Source organism: Triticum aestivum, chromosome 1B (genome assembly GCF_018294505.1).
Source record: "Triticum aestivum cultivar Chinese Spring chromosome 1B, IWGSC CS RefSeq v2.1, whole genome shotgun sequence".
In the NCBI taxonomy this organism is placed as follows: Eukaryota; Viridiplantae; Streptophyta; class Magnoliopsida; order Poales; family Poaceae; genus Triticum; species Triticum aestivum.
This window is the reverse complement of record NC_057795.1, coordinates 106,316,042-106,339,724: the sequence shown is the minus strand read 5'-3', so window position 1 is coordinate 106,339,724 and position 23,683 is coordinate 106,316,042. Positions and strand designations below refer to the sequence as shown.

At 48.7% G+C, this 23,683-nt stretch overlaps 1 pseudogene; it reads right to left on the bottom strand.

Annotated features, from left to right (window-relative positions):
* Positions 1 to 7,382: 7,382 nt before the first annotated feature.
* On the bottom strand, positions 7,383 to 23,401 carry LOC123087628 (peroxidase 2-like; annotated as a pseudogene).
* Positions 23,402 to 23,683: the final 282 nt, after the last annotated feature.

The following is a 23,683-nucleotide window of genomic DNA, read 5'->3' as shown; positions in this document are numbered from 1 at the left end:
TCGAAAGAAGTGAGTGGGAGGAAAGTAGAACTTGATGAGGTGACTGTACCTTCTCTCGAATTGGAAAGTAGCACATCAGAGAAAACCGTACCCGTGATGCCTACACCAACTAGAGATGAAGCTAATGATGATGATCATAAAACTTCAGATCTAGTTACTACTGGACCACGTAGGTCGACCAGAACACGTTCCGCACCAGAGTGGTACAATAATCCTGTCCTGGAAGTCATGTTGTTAGACAATAGCGAACCTACGAACTATGAAGAAGTTATGATGAGCCCAGATTCCAGAAAATGGCTTGAGGCCATGAAATTCGAGATAGGATCCATGTAGGAGAACAAAGTGTGGACTTTGGTGGATTTGCCCGATGATCGGCAAGCCATAAAAATAAATTGATCTTTAAGATGAAGAAGGACGTTGATGGTAATATAACTATCTATAAACCTCGACTTGTCGCAAAAGTTTTCTGACAAGTTCAAGGGGTTGACTATGATGAGACTTTCTCACCCATAGCGATGCTTAAGCCCGTCCGAATCATGTTAGCAATTGCCGCATTTTATGAAATTTGGCAAATGGATGTCAGAACTGCATTCCTTAATGGAACCTTAAAGAAGAGTTGTATATGATGCAACCAGAAGTTTTTGTCGATCCTAAAGGTGCTACCAAAGTGTGCAAGCTCTAGTGATCCATCTATGGACTAGTGCAAGCATCTCGGAGTTGGAATATACGCTTTGATGAGGTGATCAAAGCATATGGTTTTATACAGACTTATGGTGAAGCCTGTATTTACAAGAAAGTGAGTGGGAGCTGTGTAGCATTTCTGATATTATATGTGGATGAAATATTATTGATTGGAAATGATATAGAATTTCTAGATAGCATAAAAGGATACTTGAATAAGAATTTTTCAATGAAATACCTTGGTGAAGCTGCTTATGTATTGGGCATCAAGATCTATAGAGATAGATCAAGACGCTTAATAGGACTTTCACAAAGCACATACCTTGATAAAGTTTAGAAGAAGTTCAAAATGGACCAGTCGAAGAAAGGGTTCTTGCCTGTGTTACAAGGTGTGAAGTTGAGTAAGCGTCAAAGCCCGACCATGGAAAAAGATAGAGAGAGAATGAAAATCATTCCCTATGCCTCAGCCATAGGTTCTATAAAGTATGACATGCTGTATACCAGACCTATTGTGTGCCTTGCCATGAGTTTGTCAAGGGGGTACAGTGGTGATCCAGGAGTATATCACTGGACATCGATCAAAATTATCCTTAGTTACCTAAGAAGGACTAAGGAGATATTTCTCGGTTATGGAGGTGATAAAGAGTTTTTCGTAAAGGGGTACGTCGATGCAAGCTTTAACACCGATTCGGATGACTCTGAGTCTCGATCTAGATACATATTGAAAATGGGAGCAATTAGCTGGAGTAGCTCCATACAGAGCATTGTAGACATAGAAATTTGCAAAATACATACAGATCTGAATATGGCAGACCCGTTGACTAAACTTCTCTCACAAGAAAAATATGATCACACCTTAGTACTCTTTGGGTGTTAATCACATGATGATGTGAACTAGATTGTTAACTCTAGTAAACTCTTTGGGTGTTGATCACATGGCGATGTGAACTATGGGTGTTAATCACATGGCAATGTGAACTAGATTATTGACTCTAGTGCAAGTGGGAGACTGAAGGAAATATGGCTTAGAGGCAATAATAAAGTTGTTATTTTATATTTCCTTATTCATGATAAAGTTTTATTATTCATGCTAGAATTGTATTGATTGGAAACTTAAATACATGTATGAATACATAAAATAACAACTTTATTATTGTTAAAGTTTCCTAACCATGGACATGTGTTGTCATTTGATAACGGGATCACATCATTAGGAGAAAGATGTGATGTACAAGACCCATCTGTTAGCTTAGCATTATGATCGTTCAGTTTATTGCTATTGCTTTCTTCTTGTCAAATACATATTCCTTCGACTATGAGATTATGCTACTCCTGGATACTGAGGAATGACTTGTGTGCTATCAAACGTCACAACGTAACTGGGTGATTGTAAAGATGCTCTACAACTATCTCTGAAGGTGTTTGTTGAGTTGGCATAGATCGAGATTTGGATTTGTCACTCCGAGTATCGGAGAGGTATGTCTAGGCCCTCTCGGTAATACACATCATAAGCTTGCAAGCAAACGACTAAGGAGTTAGTCATGAGGTGATGTATTACGGAATGAGTAAAGAGACTTTTCGATAATGAGATTGAACTAGGTATGAAGATACTGACAACCGAATCTCGGGCAAGTAACATACCGATGGACAAAGGGAATTACATATGTTGTCATAAAAGTTCGACCGATAAAGATCTTCGTAGAATATGTAGGAGCCAATATGGGCATCTAGGTTCCGCTATTGGTTATTGACCGGAGAGGTGTCTCGGTCATGTCTACATAGTTCTCGAACCCGTAGGGTCTGCACGCTTAATGTTCGATGACGATTTAGTATTAAATGAGTTATGTGATTTGGTGACCGAATGTTGTTCGGGAGTCCCGGATGAGATCACGGATATGACGAGGAGTATCGAAATGGTCGAGAGGTAAAGATTGATATATAGGACGATAGTATTCGGACACCGAAAGTGTTTCGGGGGTATCGGGTACTTATCGGGTTACCGGAAGGGTTCCGGGCACCCCCGGCAAAAGATATGGGCCTTATGAGCCAAGAGGGGAACACACCATCCCCAAGGGGCTGGTGAGCCCCCATATGGGCCGGCCTAAGGAGGGGAAGGAAAGGGGAGAAGGGAAAGGAAAGTGTGGATTAGGTTCCCACTTCCTTCCCTCTCCCCCCTCTTTCCTTCTCCCCCGGTTATATATGGCAGGGGGCGCAGCTTGGGAGGGACTCCAAGTAGGATTCCTCCTACTTGGGCGCCTCCTATGGCTGCTCCTCCCTCCCTCCCACCTATATATATGTGAGAGGGGGGCGCCTAGCACAGACCAGGCTATTGCATAGCCATGTGCGGCGCCCCTCCACCGTTTACACACCCGGTCATATTTTCATAGTGCTTAGGCGAAGCCCTGCGGAGATCACTTCACCATCACCGTCACCACGTCGTCGTGATGACGGAACTCATCTACTACCGCGACGTTTTGCTGGGTCAAGAAGGCGAGGGATGTCATCGAGCTGAACGTGTGCAGAACGAGAAGGTGTTGTGCGTTCGGTTCTTCATCGTTTGGAGCGCGAAGAAGTTCGACTACATCAACCGCATTGTAAAACGCTTTCGCTTATGGTCTACGAGGGTACGTAGACCCCCCCCCCCCCCCCCCCCCGCGTTGCTATGCATCTCCATGGATAGATCATTGCGTGTGCGTAGATTTTTTTTTTGTTTTCCATACAAAGATTCCCAACAGATAACTCCAAAGGTAAGGTACTTGGCCTTGGTAAGGTGGTCATATCCAATGATAGCTCCATTCAAAATGTTATGCTCATTAAATCTCATAGTTATAATTTTCTTTCTATATCTAGACTAGCCGACTTTGATTTCAATGTTCTATTTACCGAAGTTGATTGCCAAATGTTTCGTCGAGACAATCATAATATGGTCTGGCCCACACAATGGTTCATGCGTGCGTCGCTCGGCTATTTGATGCAAAACACGTCAAATAGGAGCTCCCGTTATGAGTTAGCTTTTCTTTAAACCTATTTTTCCGAATTTTTTAATAGTGGTCTTAAGCTCTTTTGTTCCTATTTATTTCCTTTTTCAGTTTCTGATTTTATTTTCATGTTTCTTATTTTTGTTATTTTTTTCATGTCTCCTTATTTTATTTTGATAAAGATCCAAATATTTTAAAATGTGTGAACACTTTCTGAATGACATGTATGGATTTTTTTTTCAAAATTTAAAATTACACATTTGTTTGTTTTAATTTTTACATTCCATCGTTGCGCCAGAGTACCGAGGCGCGCTTGCTACAAGGACCACAAATGGGCTGGCCCAGTATGGGGTCCGTCTGAGCATTGCGATGCTAACTTTTTTCAAAATAGTTTTTCCCGGTATTTACTCATTCATTTTTATTTAGTCCGCATATTAGCTTTGGTCAAAGTCAAGCTTTGTAAATTTTGACCAAGTTATAAACAAAAATATTAAGATATACAATAACAAATCAATACCATTAGATTTATTACTGAATGCACTTTAACATCATATATATATTTGTTATGATAAATATTTATATTGTTTTTTATAAACTTAGTCAAACTTTACAAAGTTTGACTTCAGTCAACTCTAATACGCAGAGTAAATAAAAACGGAGGGAATACAATGATCTTCGCGTCATTTTTTTCTTCTTTGTTATATTTTCTTTCTATTTTTGTATTTCTACTTTGATTTTTTCATGTTTCTCATTTCTGTTACTTTTGTCAGGTTTCTTTAATATATTTTGGACAAATATGCAAATATTTTTGAAATGTGTGAACACATTTTAAATGACATTTATGATTCTTCCAAATTTTAAAATTACACAAAGTTTTTAAAAAGCATAAACACTTCTTAGATTTAGAAAATATTTCCTATAAATGTGCCGACACTTCCCTATAAACGCAGGTGGTTTGGCTCGAATCAGGAGACCACCTATTCGACACTCACCAAATAGTAGAGGAAACATCTTTTTTTTAGGGGTAGTAGAGGAAAGGCCTGAACCACGTTATATCACATGGGCCGGTCATGGCGCGATCCATTGAGATGCTTAGTTTCCTGGAAAATATACTTAGATTGACAGGTCCAAAAAATATAGTACAAATAGAAAAATATACAGAAAACTAAACCAATATTCACCTACATACATATGAATGTTCATACCTGTGAAAAAGAAATGTTCACCATGTATTTGACATGTATATATAAAATTATATTAGTGCATTGAAAAATTCATGTGCTTTAGAAAAAAGGTTCGTAGATTATAAAAGTTGTTCATACAACGCGGAAAAAAATATTGAAAAGGAAGAGAATTTTTTTTAGAAAATGTCTTAACATAAAATGGGAGGGAAAATTAAAAAGAATTGAAAAGTAAATGAAAACCCATAGTGCTCGGCCCAGGACACACACATTCCACGTGTTTGTCCAATATTTTGACACCTTGAGCGTAAAATAGGAATCACCTTGAGCGTCGAAATCACTAGTTAAGGGGTACCCCTTACAAAACTCACTCTCACTTTCTCTATGCTGACAAGTGGTGCACTGCATGTGTGCCACTAGTCGCAACTTGTTTTTTTTCTTTTCTTGTATATTCATTTTTAATTATTTTTTAATCATGCGTGCAAATCACAATCTGTTTTCACCCTTGAATTTCTTGCAGTGAGATATTCGAAGATAGATCCCATGTTAATAGGTTTCAACAAAAAATCATGAAAAAACGAAAAATCAGAAAAATAAAACAATAAAAAATAAAAAGAAACTGGAGAAGACTAAAAACCGAGAAAACCATGAAGAACAGTTGTGCTTTTTAACCTTTTCGTTTCTAGCACAGTTGTGCTTTTTATATCATAAGAATAGTGTAACTAGCTATGATACATAGGCGGCCGGTGGGGGGGGGGGGGGGGGGGGGGGGAGGGGGGCTCTCCATTTTCAGAAACCATCTGATTTTTATATGCCATTTGACGAAACTCATCCTAGTTCTGTCAAGTTTTCAATGAGATGGACCGCAGGTAATATTGATAAAAGTACAAGGTTGTATGTTAGAAAATCATAACAGCCAAAAACTGAATGAGCTAAGGTACAATTTTTTTTAGAACGAAGACGCTGGGCGCGTTCGGCTTTAAATTAATAAAGCCCACAACTAGGCAGCGTATCTGACATAGACTCGAAACATACGGACGAGCGCGGAGGCTCACGACCGGCGCCAACACATAGTTCACGGCAGTTTTGGACCGGACCAAACGAAGTTCGCATCTAAATGATTACATGGCACGAAGCCAGAGCTCAGAGCACGCAGGCTCGCGCGAGCACGTCAAAAGGGCCACTATCCAGGCGCGGATGTGGCGAGAGGCTCCCTAGCCAAAACGTAGACTTGACGCAGACGGTCTTGGGCATGCTTCAGCTTCTCAGCATCCTTGCGCCTCGCCAACGGACTCCACTGCTGCAGGAAAATGTTGCATTTATAGATGATGTTAGCCGGGTGCGTTGGGAAGATTCCTTCAATCGCTAGCTTGTTCCTGGTTAGCCAGAGAGACCAAGCCAAGGCTCCGAGACAACTCCACAGCACGCGGTTGTTGCCACCTTTAGTGGCCGCGACGATGGCCACAAGATCAGTGGCAGAACGCGGGTTCCAGGAAGTGTTAGCTGCAGTGCGGACCGCGCTCCAAGCGAAGCAAGCTAACGGACAGCGGAAGAAAACGTGGTTCGCATCCTCCATGACATTACAAACCACACATAGACCGGACGACGGACCGTTGCGTTTAGCCACATTAGCCGAAGTGGGCAGTCTGTTGCGAAACAGCTGCCAAAAGAACACCTTAATTTTAAGCGGGAGGCGAGCAGTCCATAGACCGTTCGGCACTAAACAGGCCTGGCACTCGCACAACTTCCGGTACAAAGACTTGACCGAAAACTTGCCGGAAGGGGTCAGAGACCAGTGCATGGTGGCATCGGACGATGAAAGCGAAACCGGCGCGATGAGGCTAAGCAGCTCCGCAAGGTGAGCTTGTTCGGTGCCCGAAAGCTCGCGCCGGAAGCAGATCGCTGGTGGAGAGGAGGCAAGCGCCGAAGCAACGCTCATCTCTGGGTTGACCGCCTGAACGTAGAGATCCTGGAATTCCGACCAAAGGGATTGGGATCCCACCCAGTGGTCCAACCAAAACCGGGCCGACCGACCATTGCCGATGGAGAACTTGGCTCCCAGGCGAAGGCCGGCCGCACCGCTTGGAGGTCATTCCAGAAGGGGGAACCTCTCGCCACTCCTTCGAAAAAATTCCCAGGGAGGGTGTAAAGTAAAAGGTTTTTGCTGCAAGTATGCTATACTCTAGCTTATGAAAATCTGGCCCGCAGAAACTGGGTGCACTTCCCCGCCAAAAAAACAGACAATGCGTCATGCGTGCATTGATACGTTACCCTCTACTAGGGCATTGGGTTGTTATTTATGTTTGATTAAATTTCTTTGGTTGGTAATTTCATGCATTTTTGTTGAACCAAAGATGAAATCATAATGTGGTTAACAAAAGAAGTAGACCAGCTCCAGTCCAGGAACGGCGACAGAGCTGTGTGGTTGTTTGATAGTCCATGAACTTCAATGTAATTTTTATTACGTTTGAAGTGAGTTATATTTCAGTGTATCTTTATAATAAATCTGACCCCTTTTAGGAAAGAAAGTACATAGGTAATCTCTGGTTAAAAAATAGTACATATGCAATTAGAATGAAACCGATATAACAAGGATTAAACCAACTAAGTCCACCGGCTATGCCCAGGGTACTTTTGTTTAAGTATCATCATGCATGCAGCTCCGCCGATTCTAGCTCGCGTTGTTGGTGGCGAAGCAGACCTTTCTGACTTCGCCGGGGTCGGTCCCAGTGAGCACCTTAATGCCTCCCATCTTCACCAAAGCCGCCGCAAACCTGACCATCCACGCGATAGGGTTGGCGGCGTTGTCGGCCATCATGGCCGCTGTCTTGTTGCCGGTCGTCGGCGTCTCATCCAGTAGCGTCTGGTCTGACGTGAACAACATTTGCCCAGAGGCCACGTTTTTGTAGAACTGGTTGCTCAGCTTGTTCGGGTCCGTCACACGGTTGTTGCTCACGGAGATGAACCCCCGCCGTTCCTCGGAGGCGGGCACACCTTCTTTAGCGCCGCCGCAAAGGTGGCGTTCATACTGGAGTCGACAGTGGGGTACAACCGTGGGGTGACGAAGTTGCAGTGCGTGAGGCCGAAGGAGTGCGCGCCGGAGAGGACCACTAGGTCCTCAGCGTTGAGGCCCTTGGCGGTGAAGCTATCAAGAAGTTCTTGGAGCTGAAACGCGGGGATGGGATGCCCTGGAAGACCTCGTCGGCGATTGACTGGAAGCCGTCCAGGCGCCCGGATGGCATGTGGAAGGTGAACCCGCCTGAGGCACAGGTGGAGTCACGTGCCGCAAAGGCCAGGATGTCGGCACAGGAGACAACACCCGGGCAGACGGCCTCCACGGCGTCCTTGATCTTGTTCACGGCATCGTATCCGCATAGGGGGATTGTTGTTTTCTCAGTCTCTGGCTTGCTGGTCGTCGGGTCCAGCAGAATGGAGGCATCGCAACCCTGTAAAAGGTCATTTAATTTTAAATATACGTTTCCAATTTGTGCATATTTATGTTAGGAAAAGTAGACGGAACAAATATATTGCATAAACATGAAAAATCAAGAAAAGTCTGATTGTACTATTTCCACCTAGACAGTTTTATTCTATTCTTGAATGTTAGTAGTTGTTAGACTAAGTATATATTAGATATACGTGTTGTAACATAACTTGTATTTGTACTCAGCTTCGGTACTACTCCGAGACACTGTAGCTTGCTTGCGAGCTTGCCAGGCGATCAAGTTAGGCCCAAAGAACACACCATGTCCCCCCGTGGATCGTCAATCATCAGGACTACCAGCCCAATCGACATCAGAAAATGCTGAGATCAGTCTAGAACGTGCAGGCTGAAGATGGAGACCATATGAACCAGTGTGACGAACATAGCGCAAGATGCGCTTAACAGCTGACCAGTGAGAATCACGTGGTGCATGAAGATACTGGCACACACAGTTAACTGCAAATGATATGTCTGGTCGAGTAATGAGCAAGTACTACAGACCACCCACAATGTTGCGGTACTCAGTGGCATCCTCAGGAGAGAGCATGTCACCAGCAAGAGCTGTCAGTTTGTCTGCGGCAGACATGGGAGTCGTAGCAGACTTGCACTGCAACATACCTGCACGACGCAGGAGATCCTGAGAGTACTTCTTTTGAGTAAGAGTCAAGCCACTATCAGAATGAAGAACCTCTAGGCCCAGAAAATAATGCAGTCTCCCAAGATCCTTAGCAGCAAACTCAGCACCAAGAGAGGACACAAGCCGATCCGTAGCAGAAGCAGATGAACTGACAAGGATGATGTCATCAACATAGACCAGAATGTACATAGTCACCTTAGGTCACTGAATAATAAACAGAGACGTGTCTGCTGTAGAAGGAGCAAACCCATGTGCACGAAGAGCAGCGCCAAGACGGGCATGCCACACACGCGGGGCCTGCTTCAAACCATAGAGAGCTTTGACAAGGCGACACAAATGATGTGGCTGAGAAGGATCGGCAAAACCTGGCGGCTGACGCATAAAAACCTCTTCTTTCAAAACTCCATGGAGAAAGGCATTATGAACGTCAAGCTGTCGAAGCGACCATCCGCGAGTAACGGCCAAAGAGAGAAGAACACGAGTAGTAGTTGGTTTAATAACAGGACTGAATGTGTCTTCGTAATCAATGCCGTACCGTTGTTTAAATCCCTTGGCAACCAGGCGTGCCTTGTACCTCTCAATGGAGCCATCAGCATGCTTCTTCATCTTGAATACCCATTTAGAGTCAATGATATTGACATCAGATGGAGGTGGAACAAGATGCCAAGTGTTGTTTCTCTGAAGAGCATGAATCTCCTGCTCCATCGCAACACGCCAATGTGGGATGCCAAGCGCTGCTCGAAAATGTCGTGGTTCAGTCGTAGGATCAGCCTCAGCATGCGCCACACAGGCCGCAAGCCATGCGACAGTGCCGTCAGTGCGCTTCTTTGGTTGGAAGATGCCACTTTTGCTGGGAGTATGGGGACGCATGACGACAGGCGGAGATGGCGCTGGAGCTGCCACACCAGAGGAGCCACTGCCCATCAGTGGCGAGGAGGACGCGCCGGCGAGCGAGTCAACAAGCGCATCCGGTGGCACGGTCAGGGTCGGCGAAGACAGACCGGGCGTGACCGGCGTTGACGGACCAGGCGACGATGACTCGATGACCTGCGAGACCCCCGGCCTAGGGGATAGACCCGCAGGTCCAGCCGGCCCGGCCGACAGCTCCGCAGGTTCGACCGGCCCAGGCGACAGTGAGGCCGCTGGCCCAGGCGACTCGGGCACCCCATTGGATCCACGTGCATGGGACATGCAGCGTGATCGACGTCGGGGTCAGGCGGGGTAGTGGCGGGGCAGCCTCGTCGAGCACCTCATCCGGCGTAGCAGCAGCTGGCGCAGGTGTGGTTGTTGTTGGAAATATGCCCTAGAGGCAATAATAAAATGGTTATTATTATATTTCTTTGTTCATGGTAATAGTCTATTATTCATGCTATAATTGTGTTATCCGGAAATCGTAATACACGTGTGAATACATAGACCACAACGTGTCCCTAGTGAGCCTCTAGTTGACTAGCTCGTTGATCAACAGATAGTCATGGTTTCCTGACTATGGGCATTGGATGTCATTGATAACGGGATCACATCATTAGGAGAACGATGTGATGGACAAGACCCAATCCTAAGCATAGCTCAAAGATCGTGTAGTTTGTTTAGCTAGAGCTTTTCCAAATGTCAAGTATCATTTCCTTAGACCATGAGATTGTGCAACTCCCGGATACCGTAGGAGTGCTTTGGGTGTGCCAAACGTCATAACGTAACTGGGTGACTATAAAGGTGCACTACGGGTATCTCCGAAAGTGTCTGTTGGGTTGGCACGAATCGAGACTGGGATTTGTCACTCTGTATGACGGAGAGGTATCTCTGGGCCCACTTGGTAATGCATCATCATAATGAGCTCAATGTTACCAAGTGTCTGGTCACGGGATCATGCATTACGGTACGAGTAAAGTGACTTGCCGGGTAACGAGATTAAACGAGGTATTGGGATACCGACGATCGAGTCTCGGGCAAGTAACGTACCGATTGATAAAGGGAATTGTTACGGGGTTGCTTAAATCCTCGACATCGTGGTTCATCTGATGAGATCATCGAGGAGCATGTGGGAGCCAACATGAGTATCCAGATCCCGCTATTGGTTATTGACCGGAGAGGCGTCTCGGTCATGTCTGCATGTCTCCCGAACCCGTAGGGTCTACACACTTAAGGTTCGGTGACGCTAGGGTTGTAGAGATATGAGTATGCAGTAAACCGAAAGTTGTTAGGAGTCCCGTATGAGATCCCAGACGTCACGAGGAGTTCCTGAATGGTCTGGAGGTAAAGAATTATATATAGGAAGTCAGGTTTCGGCCATCGGGAAAGTTTCGGGGGTCACCGGTATTGTACCGGGACCACCGGAAGGGTCCTGGGGGTCCACCGGGTGGGGCCACCTATCTCGGAGGGCCCCATGAGCTGAAGTGGGAGGGGAACCAGCCCCTGGTGGGCTGGTGCGCCCCCCCTTGGGCCCTCCTGCGCCTAGGGTTGGAAACCCAAAGGTGGGGGGCGCCTCCACTTGCCTTGGGGGCAAGGCACTCCCTTGGCCGCCCCCCAGGAGATCCCATCTCCTAGGGCCGGCGCCCCCCCAAGGGGACCTATATAAAGAGGGGGGAGGGAAGGAGGGCAGCCGCACCTTTGCACTTGGCACCTCCCTTTCCCCTTTGCTACACCTCTCCCTCCCGCAGACGCTTGGCGAAGCCCTGCCGGGATCCCTGCTGCATCCACCACCACGTCGTCGTGCTGCTGGATCTTCATCAACCTCTCCTTCCCCCTTGCTGGATCAAGAAGAAGGAGACGTCTCGCTGACCGTACGTGTGTTCAACGCGGAGGTGCCGTCCGTTCGGCGCTAGGATCTCTGGTGATTTGGATCATGACGAGTACGACTCCCTCAACCCCGTTCTTTTGAACGCTTCCGCTCGATCTACAAGGGTATGTAGATGCACTCCTCTCTCTCGTTGCTAGATAAACTCATAGATTGATCTTGGTGAAACCGGTAGGAATTTTTTTGTTTTCTGCAACGTTCGCCAACAGCTGTATCATCATCCAGAAGCTCAAATCGAGCGCCTCGTCCAGTCCCTGCACCATGGTTAGGCAACAACAGAGAAGAATATGCAGCATCCACAAATTGATCAGGCAAAACTGGAAAAGAGTGCAACTCGGTGACGGGAGTATCTATGGGTGATGTGAGCGTGGAAAACGGGAAGACAGTCTCATCGAACACAACATCACGAGAAATATAAACACGATTTGTCGGAATGTGAAGACACTTGTAACCTTTATGGAGAGGACTGTACCCAAGAAACACACATTGTTTGGATCAATACTCAAGTTTATGCTTATTGTACGGACGAAGATGCGGCCAACACGCACAGCCGAACACTTTGAGGAGGGAGTAATCTGGAGTTTCATTAAGCAACACTTCTAGCGGAGACATCATGTGAAGACGTCGTGTGGGAATCTTGTTTATCAAAGCAGTAACAAAAGCATTGCTACAGAACCGAAACGGGACAGAGGCATATGCAAGAAGTGTCAGGATAGTTTCAAGTATGTGACGGTGCTTGCGTTCAGCTGCACCATTCTGTTGATGTGTATGAGGACAAGACACATGGTGTGAGATGCCAAGCTTCTGAAAGAAGGTGTTAAGGTTACGATACTCACCCCCCCAGTCTGACTAAACCTGGATAATTTTGTGCTTAAGCAATCGTTCAACATGTGCTTGAAATTGCATAAAGACATGAAACACATCAGATTTGCGCTTAATAAGATAAATCCAAGTAAAAAGACTGAAAGCATCGATGAAACTGACATAATAGTTGTGACCACTAACAGAAGTTTGGGCATAGCCCCACACGTCTGAAAACACAAGTTCAAGAGGAGCCGTGACAACACGACTTGATACAGAAAAAGGCAACTGATGACTCTTGCCTTGTTGGCAGGCATCACACACTAGAAACTCCTTATTACTCGACTCAAACAGAAAGATGATGACGATGAAGCACATGGCACACAATGGGAGTAGCGGGGTGGCCAAGGCGAGAGTGCCACTGCGACGATGACACCCGAACACCACTGAAAACTTGAGAGACTCATGGCACATCAAGCGCGTATAAGCCGTCGCGAGCTCGACCACTAAGAAAAAACGTCCCTCGTGTCCCGGTCCTTAAAAAAATGGAAAGGGTGAAACTCAACAAACACATTGTTGTCACGAGTTAATTTAGGAACCGAGAGTAAACTACGTGTGACTGAAGGAACACGAAGGACATCAAGCAGACACAAGGTTTTAGTGGTACGTGAAAGGAGAGATGCCTGACCAACATGTGAGATGGGCATACCTGATCCATTGGCCATGCGGACCTGATCGTGACCGGTGTAGGGCTGGCGAGTGGCCAGCTTGTCAAGCTGGCTCATTAAATGGTCTGTAGCGCCAGTGTCCATGTACCAGGCAGGATCCACCAAGTATGAAGGAGTGAACCCGGGATCCGGTGTAGCTAGAGCAGCTTGCTTCTCATTGCCCTTCCCATTGTTCCCAATGCCAAGAAAATCTCGTTTAAAGCGACGATGGTAGCGAGACGCCAAGTGCCCCTCAATGCCGCAGAATTGGCACTCAACCCCACCACCACATGCATCCCAGTGGAGCCGCTTGCGGCCAGCCGTCAGAGGTGGAGCGGGCGGACGGGGCTGGTTGCCCGAGGTCGGCGACACTTTCTGCTTGGCACCGCGGGCGCCCCCGCGAAGAGTAGCGTTCGCAGAAGGACCCTCAGTGTAGACACCAACGAAGCGACGAGCAGCGAGCCTCTGTTCAGTGTTGAGGAGACGTGCATAGAGATCGTGAGGCGGCATCGGCGTGTCACGCCCATTGATGTTTTCAATGAGAGAATCATAGTCCTCATCAAGCCCATTGAGAATGAATGAAGTGAACTCCTCATCACAGAGAGGCTTCCCAATGGATGACAATGTATGAGCCAGGGTTTTGACCTTGTTGAAGAAGGCCGTGACGGAGAGCTCATTTTTCTTGACCTCACCCAACTGATTACGGATGGCAGAAGAACGAGCCAGCGACTGTGAGGAGAAGCTGGAGTCGAGTGTGGCCCATGCGTCCCTCAACGCCGCGGCAAAGACCACCATGCCGGCCACGAAGGGAGTGAGCGAGGATTGAATGGCAGCCAGAATAGCCTGATCCTGAGCAATCCACCGACGATGAGCAGGGTTGGACACCATGATCGAGGGCACCGGAACCATGGCCGGAGGACACGGCAAAGTACCATCAACATACCCCTCAAGATAGTGACTACACATCAGTGGCAACACCTGAGCGCGCCACAGGAGATAGTTATCGGCAGAGAGTTTCACGGTCACCAGATGAGCGAAGTGAAACGGTCCTGGTTCAGCCACCGATGCGGAGAGCTGCGAGTCGTACGTCGGAGGAGCACTATATGGGATCAGCGCATCGGCATGGAGGCGCACGGTAGTGTTGGTGATGACCGTAAAGCGCCGTAGGAGATACACCGTAGGGCTGCAGGGGCGGCGTGACGTACGTCCCAGAAGCGGCGTAGGGCGCTCCATACGGCGCATCGTAGGGCACCGCGGAGGACAAAGCAGACAACACCAACGATGGCGCGATGTACGGCGCGGGATACGGCCCGCCGTAGGGCACCTGGACGGGGGCACCACGGGGGCCTTTAGCGGGCGGCGCATCGCGAGACTGAGGCCCGCCATAGGGCAGTTGCGCAGAGGCGCCGTAGAGCTGCGGCGCGAGAGACGCATCACGGGACAGCTGCGCGTTGGCGCCGTAGGTTGCTGCCAGGAACGCATCGCGGGGGCCTGATGCATGCACGCTGTAGGGCATCTGTGTAGAGGCGACGTAGGGCAGCTGTGTAGAGTTTGCCGCCAGAGAAGCATCACGCAAGATCGATGCATCATTGGCAAGCGATGGATGGATCGGGGGCGATCGGGGCGCTGGAGGACGCGAGCCCGATGCAGCCGGACGAGCCCAGGCGAGCGGGGTTGATGCCATGAACGGCGATTCCGTCGTCAGGGTTGACGGAGGCGGCACGGCCGCGGAGGCCGACGCGGCGGCGGCAGAGGAGGCGGAAGCACGGCGCAGATCGAACGCGTCGTCTGATACCATGTTAAACATATTAGGATTTGGAACAATGCTCGATACCATTGGTGGGTACGACTGTCATATATTTATAAGAGGGAACCGTATAAATATAGGTTATGTTATAACACGTATATCTAATATATACTTAGTCTAACATTTCATGCCCGAACGAAGCACATTGAAGTTGACTATCATTTTGTGAGGGAACGTGTTGCTCAGAAGCTCCTTTAGATTAAGTTTGTTTCTTCTAAGGATCAGCTTGCTGATATTTTCATTAAACCCTTGCCCTTGCTTTCTTTTGAAGGATATCGTTGCAATATTAACCTTCTGAGTGTTTCAGGACATCGTTAAGATTGAGGAAGCGTTGAGGCCCTTGGCGGTGAAGCTATCAAGAAGTTCTTGGAGCTGAAACGCGGGGATGGGATGCCCTGGAAGACCTCGTCGGCGATTGACTGGAAGTCGTCCAGGCGCCCGGATGGCATGTGGAAGGTGAACCCGCCTGAGGCACAGGTGGAGTCACGTGCCGCAAAGGCCAGGATGTCGGCACAGGAGACAACACCCGGGCAGACGGCCTCCACGGCGTCCTTGATCTTGTTCACGGCATCGTATCCGCGTAGGGGGATTGTTGTTTTCTCAGTCTCTGGCTTGCTGGTCGTCGGGTCCAGCAGAATGGAGGCATCGCAACCCTGTAAAAGGTCATTTAATTTTAAATATACGTTTCCAATTTGTGCATATTTATGTTAGGAAAAGTAGACGGAACAAATATATTGCATAAACATGAAAAATCAAGAAAAGTCTGATTGTACTATTTCCACCTAGACAGTTTTATTCTATTCTTGAATGTTAGTAGTTGTTAGACTAAGTATATATTAGATATACGTGTTGTAACATAACTTGTATTTGTACTCAGCTTCGGTACTACTCCGAGACACCGTAGCTTGCTTGCGAGCTTGCCAGGCGATCAAGTTAGGCCCAAAGAACACACCATGTCCCCCCGTGGATCGTCAATCATCAGGACTACCAGCCCAATCGACATCAGAAAATGCTGAGATCAGTCTAGAACGTGCAGGCTGAAGATGGAGACCATATGAACCAGTGTGACGAACATAGCGCAAGATGCGCTTAACAGCTGACCAGTGAGAATCACGTGGTGCATGAAGATACTGGCACACACGGTTAACTGCAAATGATATGTCTGGTCGAGTAATGAGCAAGTACTACAGACCACCCACAATGTTGCGGTACTCAGTGGCATCCTCAGGAGAGAGCATGTCACCAGCAAGAGCTGTCAGTTTGTCTGCGGCAGACATGGGAGTCGTAGCAGACTTGCACTGCAACATACCTGCACGACGCAGGAGATCCTGAGAGTACTTCTTTTGAGTAAGAGTCAAGCCACTATCAGAATGAAGAACCTCTAGGCCCAGAAAATAATGCAGTCTCCCAAGATCCTTAGCAGCAAACTCAGCACCAAGAGAGGACACAAGCCGATCCGTAGCAGAAGCAGATGGACTGACAAGGATGATGTCATCAACATAGACCAGAATGTACATAGTCACCTTAGGTCACTGAATAATAAACAGAGACGTGTCTGCTGTAGAAGGAGCAAACCCATGTGCACGAAGAGCAGCGCCAAGACGGGCATGCCACACACGCGGGGCCTGCTTCAAACCATAGAGAGCTTTGACAAGGCGACACAAATGATGTGGCTGAGAAGGATCGGCAAAACCTGGCGGCTGACGCATAAAAACCTCTTCTTTCAAAACTCCATGGAGAAAGGCATTATGAACGTCAAGCTGTCGAAGCGACCATCCGCGAGTAACGGCCAAAGAGAGAAGAACACGAGTAGTAGTTGGTTTAATAACAGGACTGAATGTGTCTTCGTAATCAATGCCGTACCGTTGTTTAAATCCCTTGGCAACCAGGCGTGCCTTGTACCTCTCAATGGAGCCATCAGCATGCTTCTTCATCTTGAATACCCATTTAGAGTCAATGATATTGACATCAGATGGAGGTGGAACAAGATGCCAAGTGTTGTTTCTCTGAAGAGCATGAATCTCCTGCTCCATCGCAACACGCCAATGTGGGATGCCAAGCGCTGCTCGAAAATGTCGTGGTTCAGTCGTAGGATCAGCCTCAGCATGCGCCACACAGGCCGCAAGCCATGCGACAGTGCCGTCAGTGCGCTTCTTTGGTTGGAAGATGCCACTTTTGCTGGGAGTATGGGACGCATGACGACAGGCGGAGATGGCGCTGGAGCTGCCACACCAGAGGAGCCACTGCCCATCAGTGGCGAGGAGGACGCGCCGGCGAGCGAGTCAACAAGCGCATCCGGTGGCACGGTCAGGGTCGGCGAAGACAGACCGGGCGTGACCGGCGTTGACGGACCAGGCGACGATGACTCGATGACCTGCGAGACCCCCGGCCCAGGGGATAGACCCGCAGGTCCAGCCGGCCCGGCCGACAGCTCCGCAGGTTCGACCGGCCCAGGCGACAGTGAGGCCGCTGGCCCAGGCGACTCGGGCACCCCATTGGATCCACGTGCATGGGACATGCACGCGTGATCGACGTCGGGGTCAGGCGGGGTAGTGGCGGGGCAGCCTCGTCGAGCGCCTCATCCGGCATAGCAGCAGCTGGCGCAGGTGTGGTTGTTGTTGGAAATATGCCCTAGAGGCAATAATAAAATGGTTATTATTATATTTCTTTGTTCATGGTAATAGTCTATTATTCATGCTATAATTGTGTTATCCGGAAATCGTAATACACGTGTGAATACATAGACCACAACGTGTCCCTAGTGAGCCTCTAGTTGACTAGCTCGTTGATCAACAGATAGTCATGGTTTCCTGACTATGGGCATTGGATGTCATTGATAACGGGATCACATCATTAGGAGAACGATGTGATGGACAAGACCCAATCCTAAGCATAGCTCAAAGATCGTGTAGTTTGTTTAGCTAGAGCTTTTCCAAATGTCAAGTATCATTTCCTTAGACCATGAGATTGTGCAACTCCCGGATACCGTAGGAGTGCTTTGGGTGTGCCAAACGTCATAACGTAACTGGGTGACTATAAAGGTGCACTACGGGTATCTCCGAAAGTGTCTGTTGGGTTGGCACGAATCGAGACTGGGATTTGTCACTCTGTATGACGGAGAGGTATCTCTGGGCCCACTTGGTAATGCATCATCATAATGAGCTCAATGTTACCAAGTGTCTGGTCACGGGATCATGCATTACGGTACGAGTAAAGTGACTTGCCGGTAACGAGATTAAACGAGGTATTGGGATACCGACGATCGAGTCTCGGGCAAGTAACGTACCGATTGATAAAGGGAATTGTTACGGGGTTGCTTAAATCCTCGACATCGTGGTTCATCTGATGAGATCATCGAGGAGCATGTGGGAGCCAACATGAGTATCCAGATCCCGCTATTGGTTATTGACCGGAGAGGCGTCTCGGTCATGTCTGCATGTCTCCCGAACCCGTAGGGTCTACACACTTAAGGTTCGGTGACGCTAGGGTTGTAGAGATATGAGTATGCAGTAAACCGAAAGTTGTTAGGAGTCCCGTATGAGATCCCGGACGTCACGAGGAGTTCCTGAATGGTCTGGAGGTAAAGAATTATATATAGGAAGTCAGGTTTCGGCCATCGGGAAAGTTTCGGGGGTCACCGGTATTGTACCGGGACCACCGGAAGGGTCCTGGGGGTCCACCGGGTGGGGCCACCTATCTCGGAGGGCCCCATGAGCTGAAGTGGGAGGGGAACCAGCCCCTGGTGGGCTGGTGCGCCCCCCCTTGGGCCCTCCTGCGCCTAGGGTTGGAAACCCAAAGGTGGGGGGCGCCTCCACTTGCCTTGGGGGCAAGGCACTCCCTTGGCCGCCCCCCCAGGAGATCCCATCTCCTAGGGCCGGCGCCCCCCCAAGGGGACCTATATAAAGAGGGGGGAGGGAAGGAGGGCAGCCGCACCTTTGCACTTGGCACCTCCCTTTCCCCTTTGCTACACCTCTCCCTCCCGCAGACGCTTGGCGAAGCCCTGCCGGGATCCCTGCTGCATCCACCACCACGTCGTCGTGCTGCTGGATCTTCATCAACCTCTCCTTCCCCCTTGCTGGATCAAGAAGAAGGAGACGTCTCGCTGACCGTACGTGTGTTCAACGCGGAGGTGCCGTCCGTTCGGCGCTAGGATCTCCGGTGATTTGGATCATGACGAGTACGACTCCCTCAACCCCGTTCTTTTGAACGCTTCCGCTCGATCTACAAGGGTATGTAGATGCACTCCTCTCTCTCGTTGCTAGATAAACTCATAGATTGATCTTGGTGAAACCGGTAGGAATTTTTTTGTTTTCTGCAACGTTCGCCAACAGCTGTATCATCATCCAGAAGCTCAAATCGAGCGCCTCGTCCAGTCCCTGCACCATGGTTAGGCAACAACAGAGAAGAATATGCAGCATCCACAAATTGATCAGGCAAAACTGGAAAAGAGTGCAACTCGGTGACGGGAGTATCTATGGGTGATGTGAGCGTGGAAAACGGGAAGACAGTCTCATCGAACACAACATCACGAGAAATATAAACACGATTTGTCGGAATGTGAAGACACTTGTAACCTTTATGGAGAGGACTGTACCCAAGAAACACACATTGTTTGGATCAATACTCAAGTTTATGCTTATTGTACGGACGAAGATGCGGCCAACACGCACAGCCGAACACTTTGAGGAGGGAGTAATCTGGAGTTTCATTAAGCAACACTTCTAGCGGAGACTTCATGTGAAGACGTCGTGTGGGAATCTTGTTTATCAAAGCAGTAACAAAAGCATTGCTACAGAACCGAAACGGGACAGAGGCATGTGCAAGAAGTGTCAGGATAGTTTCAAGTATGTGACGGTGCTTGCGTTCAGCTGCACCATTCTGTTGATGTGTATGAGGACAAGACACATGGTGTGAGATGCCAAGCTTCTGAAAGAAGGTGTTAAGGTTACGATACTCACCCCCCCCCCCCCAGTCTGACTAAACCTGGATAATTTTGTGCTTAAGCAATCGTTCAACATGTGCTTGAAATTGCATAAAGACATGAAACACATCAGATTTGCGCTTAATAAGATAAATCCAAGTAAAAAGACTGAAAGCATCGATGAAACTGACATAATAGTTGTGACCACTAACAGAAGTTTGGGCATAGCCCCACACGTCTGAAAACACAAGTTCAAGAGGAGCCGTGACAACACGACTTGATACAGAAAAAGGCAACTGATGACTCTTGCCTTGTTGGCAGGCATCACACACTAGAAACTCCTTATTACTCGACTCAAACAGAAAGATGATGACGATGAAGCACATGGCACACAATGGGAGTAGCGGGGTGGCCAAGGCGAGAGTGCCACTGCGACGATGACACCCGAACACCACTGAAAACTTGAGAGACTCATGGCACATCAAGCGCGTATAAGCCGTCGCGAGCTCGACCACTAAGAAAAAACGTCCCTCGTGTCCCGGTCCTTAAAAAAAATGGAAAGGGTGAAACTCAACAAACACATTGTTGTCACGAGTTAATTTAGGAACCGAGAGTAAACTACGTGTGACTGAAGGAACACGAAGGACATCAAGCAGACACAAGGTTTTAGTGGTACGTGAAAGGAGAGATGCCTGACCAACATGTGAGATGGGCATACCTGATCCATTGGCCATGCGGACCTGATCGTGACCGGTGTAGGGCTGGCGAGTGGCCAGCTTGTCAAGCTGGCTCATTAAATGGTCTGTAGCGCCAGTGTCCATGTACCAGGCAGGATCCACCAAGTATGAAGGAGTGAACCCGGGATCCGGTGTAGCTAGAGCAGCTTGCTTCTCATTGCCCTTCCCATTGTTCCCAATGCCAAGAAAATCTCGTTTAAAGCGACGATGGTAGCGAGACGCCAAGTGCCCCTCAATGCCGCAGAATTGGCACTCAACCCCACCACCACATGCATCCCAGTGGAGCCGCTTGCGGCCAGCCGTCAGAGGTGGAGCGGGCGGACGGGGCTGGTTGCCCGAGGTCGGCGACACTTTCTGCTTGGCACCGCGGGCGCCCCCGCGAAGAGTAGCGTTCGCAGAAGGACCCTCAGTGTAGACACCAACGAAGCGACGAGCAGCGAGCCTCTGTTCAGTGTTGAGGAGACGTGCATAGAGATCGTGAGGCGGCATCGGCGTGTCACGCCCATTGATGTTTCAATGAGAGAATCATAGTCCTCATCAAGCCCATTGAGAATGAATGAAGTGAACTCCTCATCACAGAGAGGCTTCCCAATGGATGACAATGTATGAGCCAGGGTTTTGACCTTGTTGAAGAAGGCCGTGACGGAGAGCTCATTTTTCTTGACCTCACCCAACTGATTACGGATGGCAGAAGAACGAGCCAGCGACTGTGAGGAGAAGCTGGAGTCGAGTGTGGCCCATGCGTTCCTCAACGCCGCGGCAAAGACCACCATGCCGGCCACGAAGGGAGTGAGCGAGGATTGAATGGCAGCCAGAATAGCCTGATCCTGAGCAATCCACCGACGATGAGCAGGGTTGGACACCATGATCGAGGGCACCGGAACCATGGCCGGAGGACACGGCAAAGTACCATCAACATACCCCTCAAGATAGTGACTACACATCAGTGGCAACACCTGAGCGCGCCACAGGAGATAGTTATCGGCAGAGAGTTTCACGGTCACCAGATGAGCGAAGTGAAACGGTCCTGGTTCAGCCACCGATGCGGAGAGCTGCGAGTCGTACGTCGGAGGAGCACTATATGGGATCAGCGCATCGGCATGGAGGCGCACGGTAGTGTTGGTGATGACCGTAAAGCGCCGTAGGAGATACACCGTAGGGCTGCAGGGGCGGCGTGACGTACGTCCCAGAAGCGGCGTAGGGCGCTCCATACGGCGCATCGTAGGGCACCGCGGAGGACAAAGCAGACAACACCAACGATGGCGCGATGTACGGCGCGGGATACGGCCCGCCGTAGGGCACCTGGACGGGGGCACCACGGGGGCCTTTAGCGGGCGGCGCATCGCGAGACTGAGGCCCGCCATAGGGCAGTTGCGCAGAGGCGCCGTAGAGCTGCGGCGCGAGAGACGCATCACGGGACAGCTGCGCGTTGGCGCCGTAGGTTGCTGCCAGGAACGCATCGCGGGGGCCTGATGCATGCACGCTGTAGGGCATCTGTGTAGAGGCGACGTAGGGCAGCTGTGTAGAGTTTGCCGCCAGAGAAGCATCACGCAAGATCGATGCATCATTGGCAAGCGATGGATGGATCGGGGGCGATCGGGGCGCTGGAGGACGCGAGCCCGATGCAGCCGGACGAGCCCAGGCGAGCGGGGTTGATGCCATGAACGGCGATTCCGTCGTCAGGGTTAACGGAGGCGGCACGGCCGCGGAGGCCGACGCGGCGGCGGCAGAGGAGGCGGAAGCACGGCGCAGATCGAACGCGTCGTCTGATACCATGTTAAACATATTAGGATTTGGAACAATGCTCGATACCATTGGTGGGTACGACTGTCATATATTTATAAGAGGGAACCGTATAAATATAGGTTATGTTATAACACGTATATCTAATATATACTTAGTCTAACATTTCATGCCCGAACGAAGCACATTGAAGTTGACTATCATTTTGTGAGGGAACGTGTTGCTCAGAAGCTCCTTTAGATTAAGTTTGTTTCTTCTAAGGATCAGCTTGCTGATATTTTCATTAAACCCTTGCCCTTGCTTTCTTTTGAAGGATATCGTTGCAATCTTAACCTTCTGAGTGTTTCAGGACATCGTTAAGATTGAGGAAGGGTGTTAGACTAAGTATATATTAGATATACGTATTGTAACATAACCTGTATTTGTACGGTTCCCTCTTATAAATATATGGCAGCCGTATCCATCAGGGGTATCGAGCATTGTTCCAAACCCTAATATGTTTAACAGTAGTTAAAATCAGAAATTTCAATGCATGCTTTCCAGATGGTCTCCCATATGCATGATTGTATAGAATCAACATGTCATGTCTGAAATTTATTTAGATTTCAAATGAAATCCAAAGTGTTTCAAACTGCCGTGGCATGTGTTTCGATAAAGGTACATACCCTGACCAAGCAATCGTGGAAGAAGAGGCGAACAAAGGCGGCGCCCATGGTGGGGTCGTTGCGGATCATGCCTTGGACAACGTTCCTCACCGTGTCCTCGGCTTTTGGGCACGACGAGTTGTAGAAACCGTGCTGCAGCCCGGCGGGCCCAGCGGTCATCGACACAGAGCTCAGCGCAGCGGCCATGAACGCCATGAGCACCACAACCTTGCTTGGTGCCGTCGCCATCGCCTTGTTCACGTACTATTTGCGTGTGTGTTTAAGGAAAGACACTTGCAGGGAGTGCTCGATGGTGACAATACTGTGGTCTCGACGAGTATTTATAGGTCACGAATAATCATGATAAGACGTGGACGAACACGTATACATGACCATATTAGCTGGTGTGTCCACTGGGTACAAAGAATATGTTCGAATGATTAGGAGGTTACCGTACCACACAGGTAGTTGAATTATTTGCAGCTATAGACGCGTTGACAATGCAACATGACATGGTACTTCTCCATGGAGGATTAGGAAAATCACAACTATACATTCTTTTTTGAAA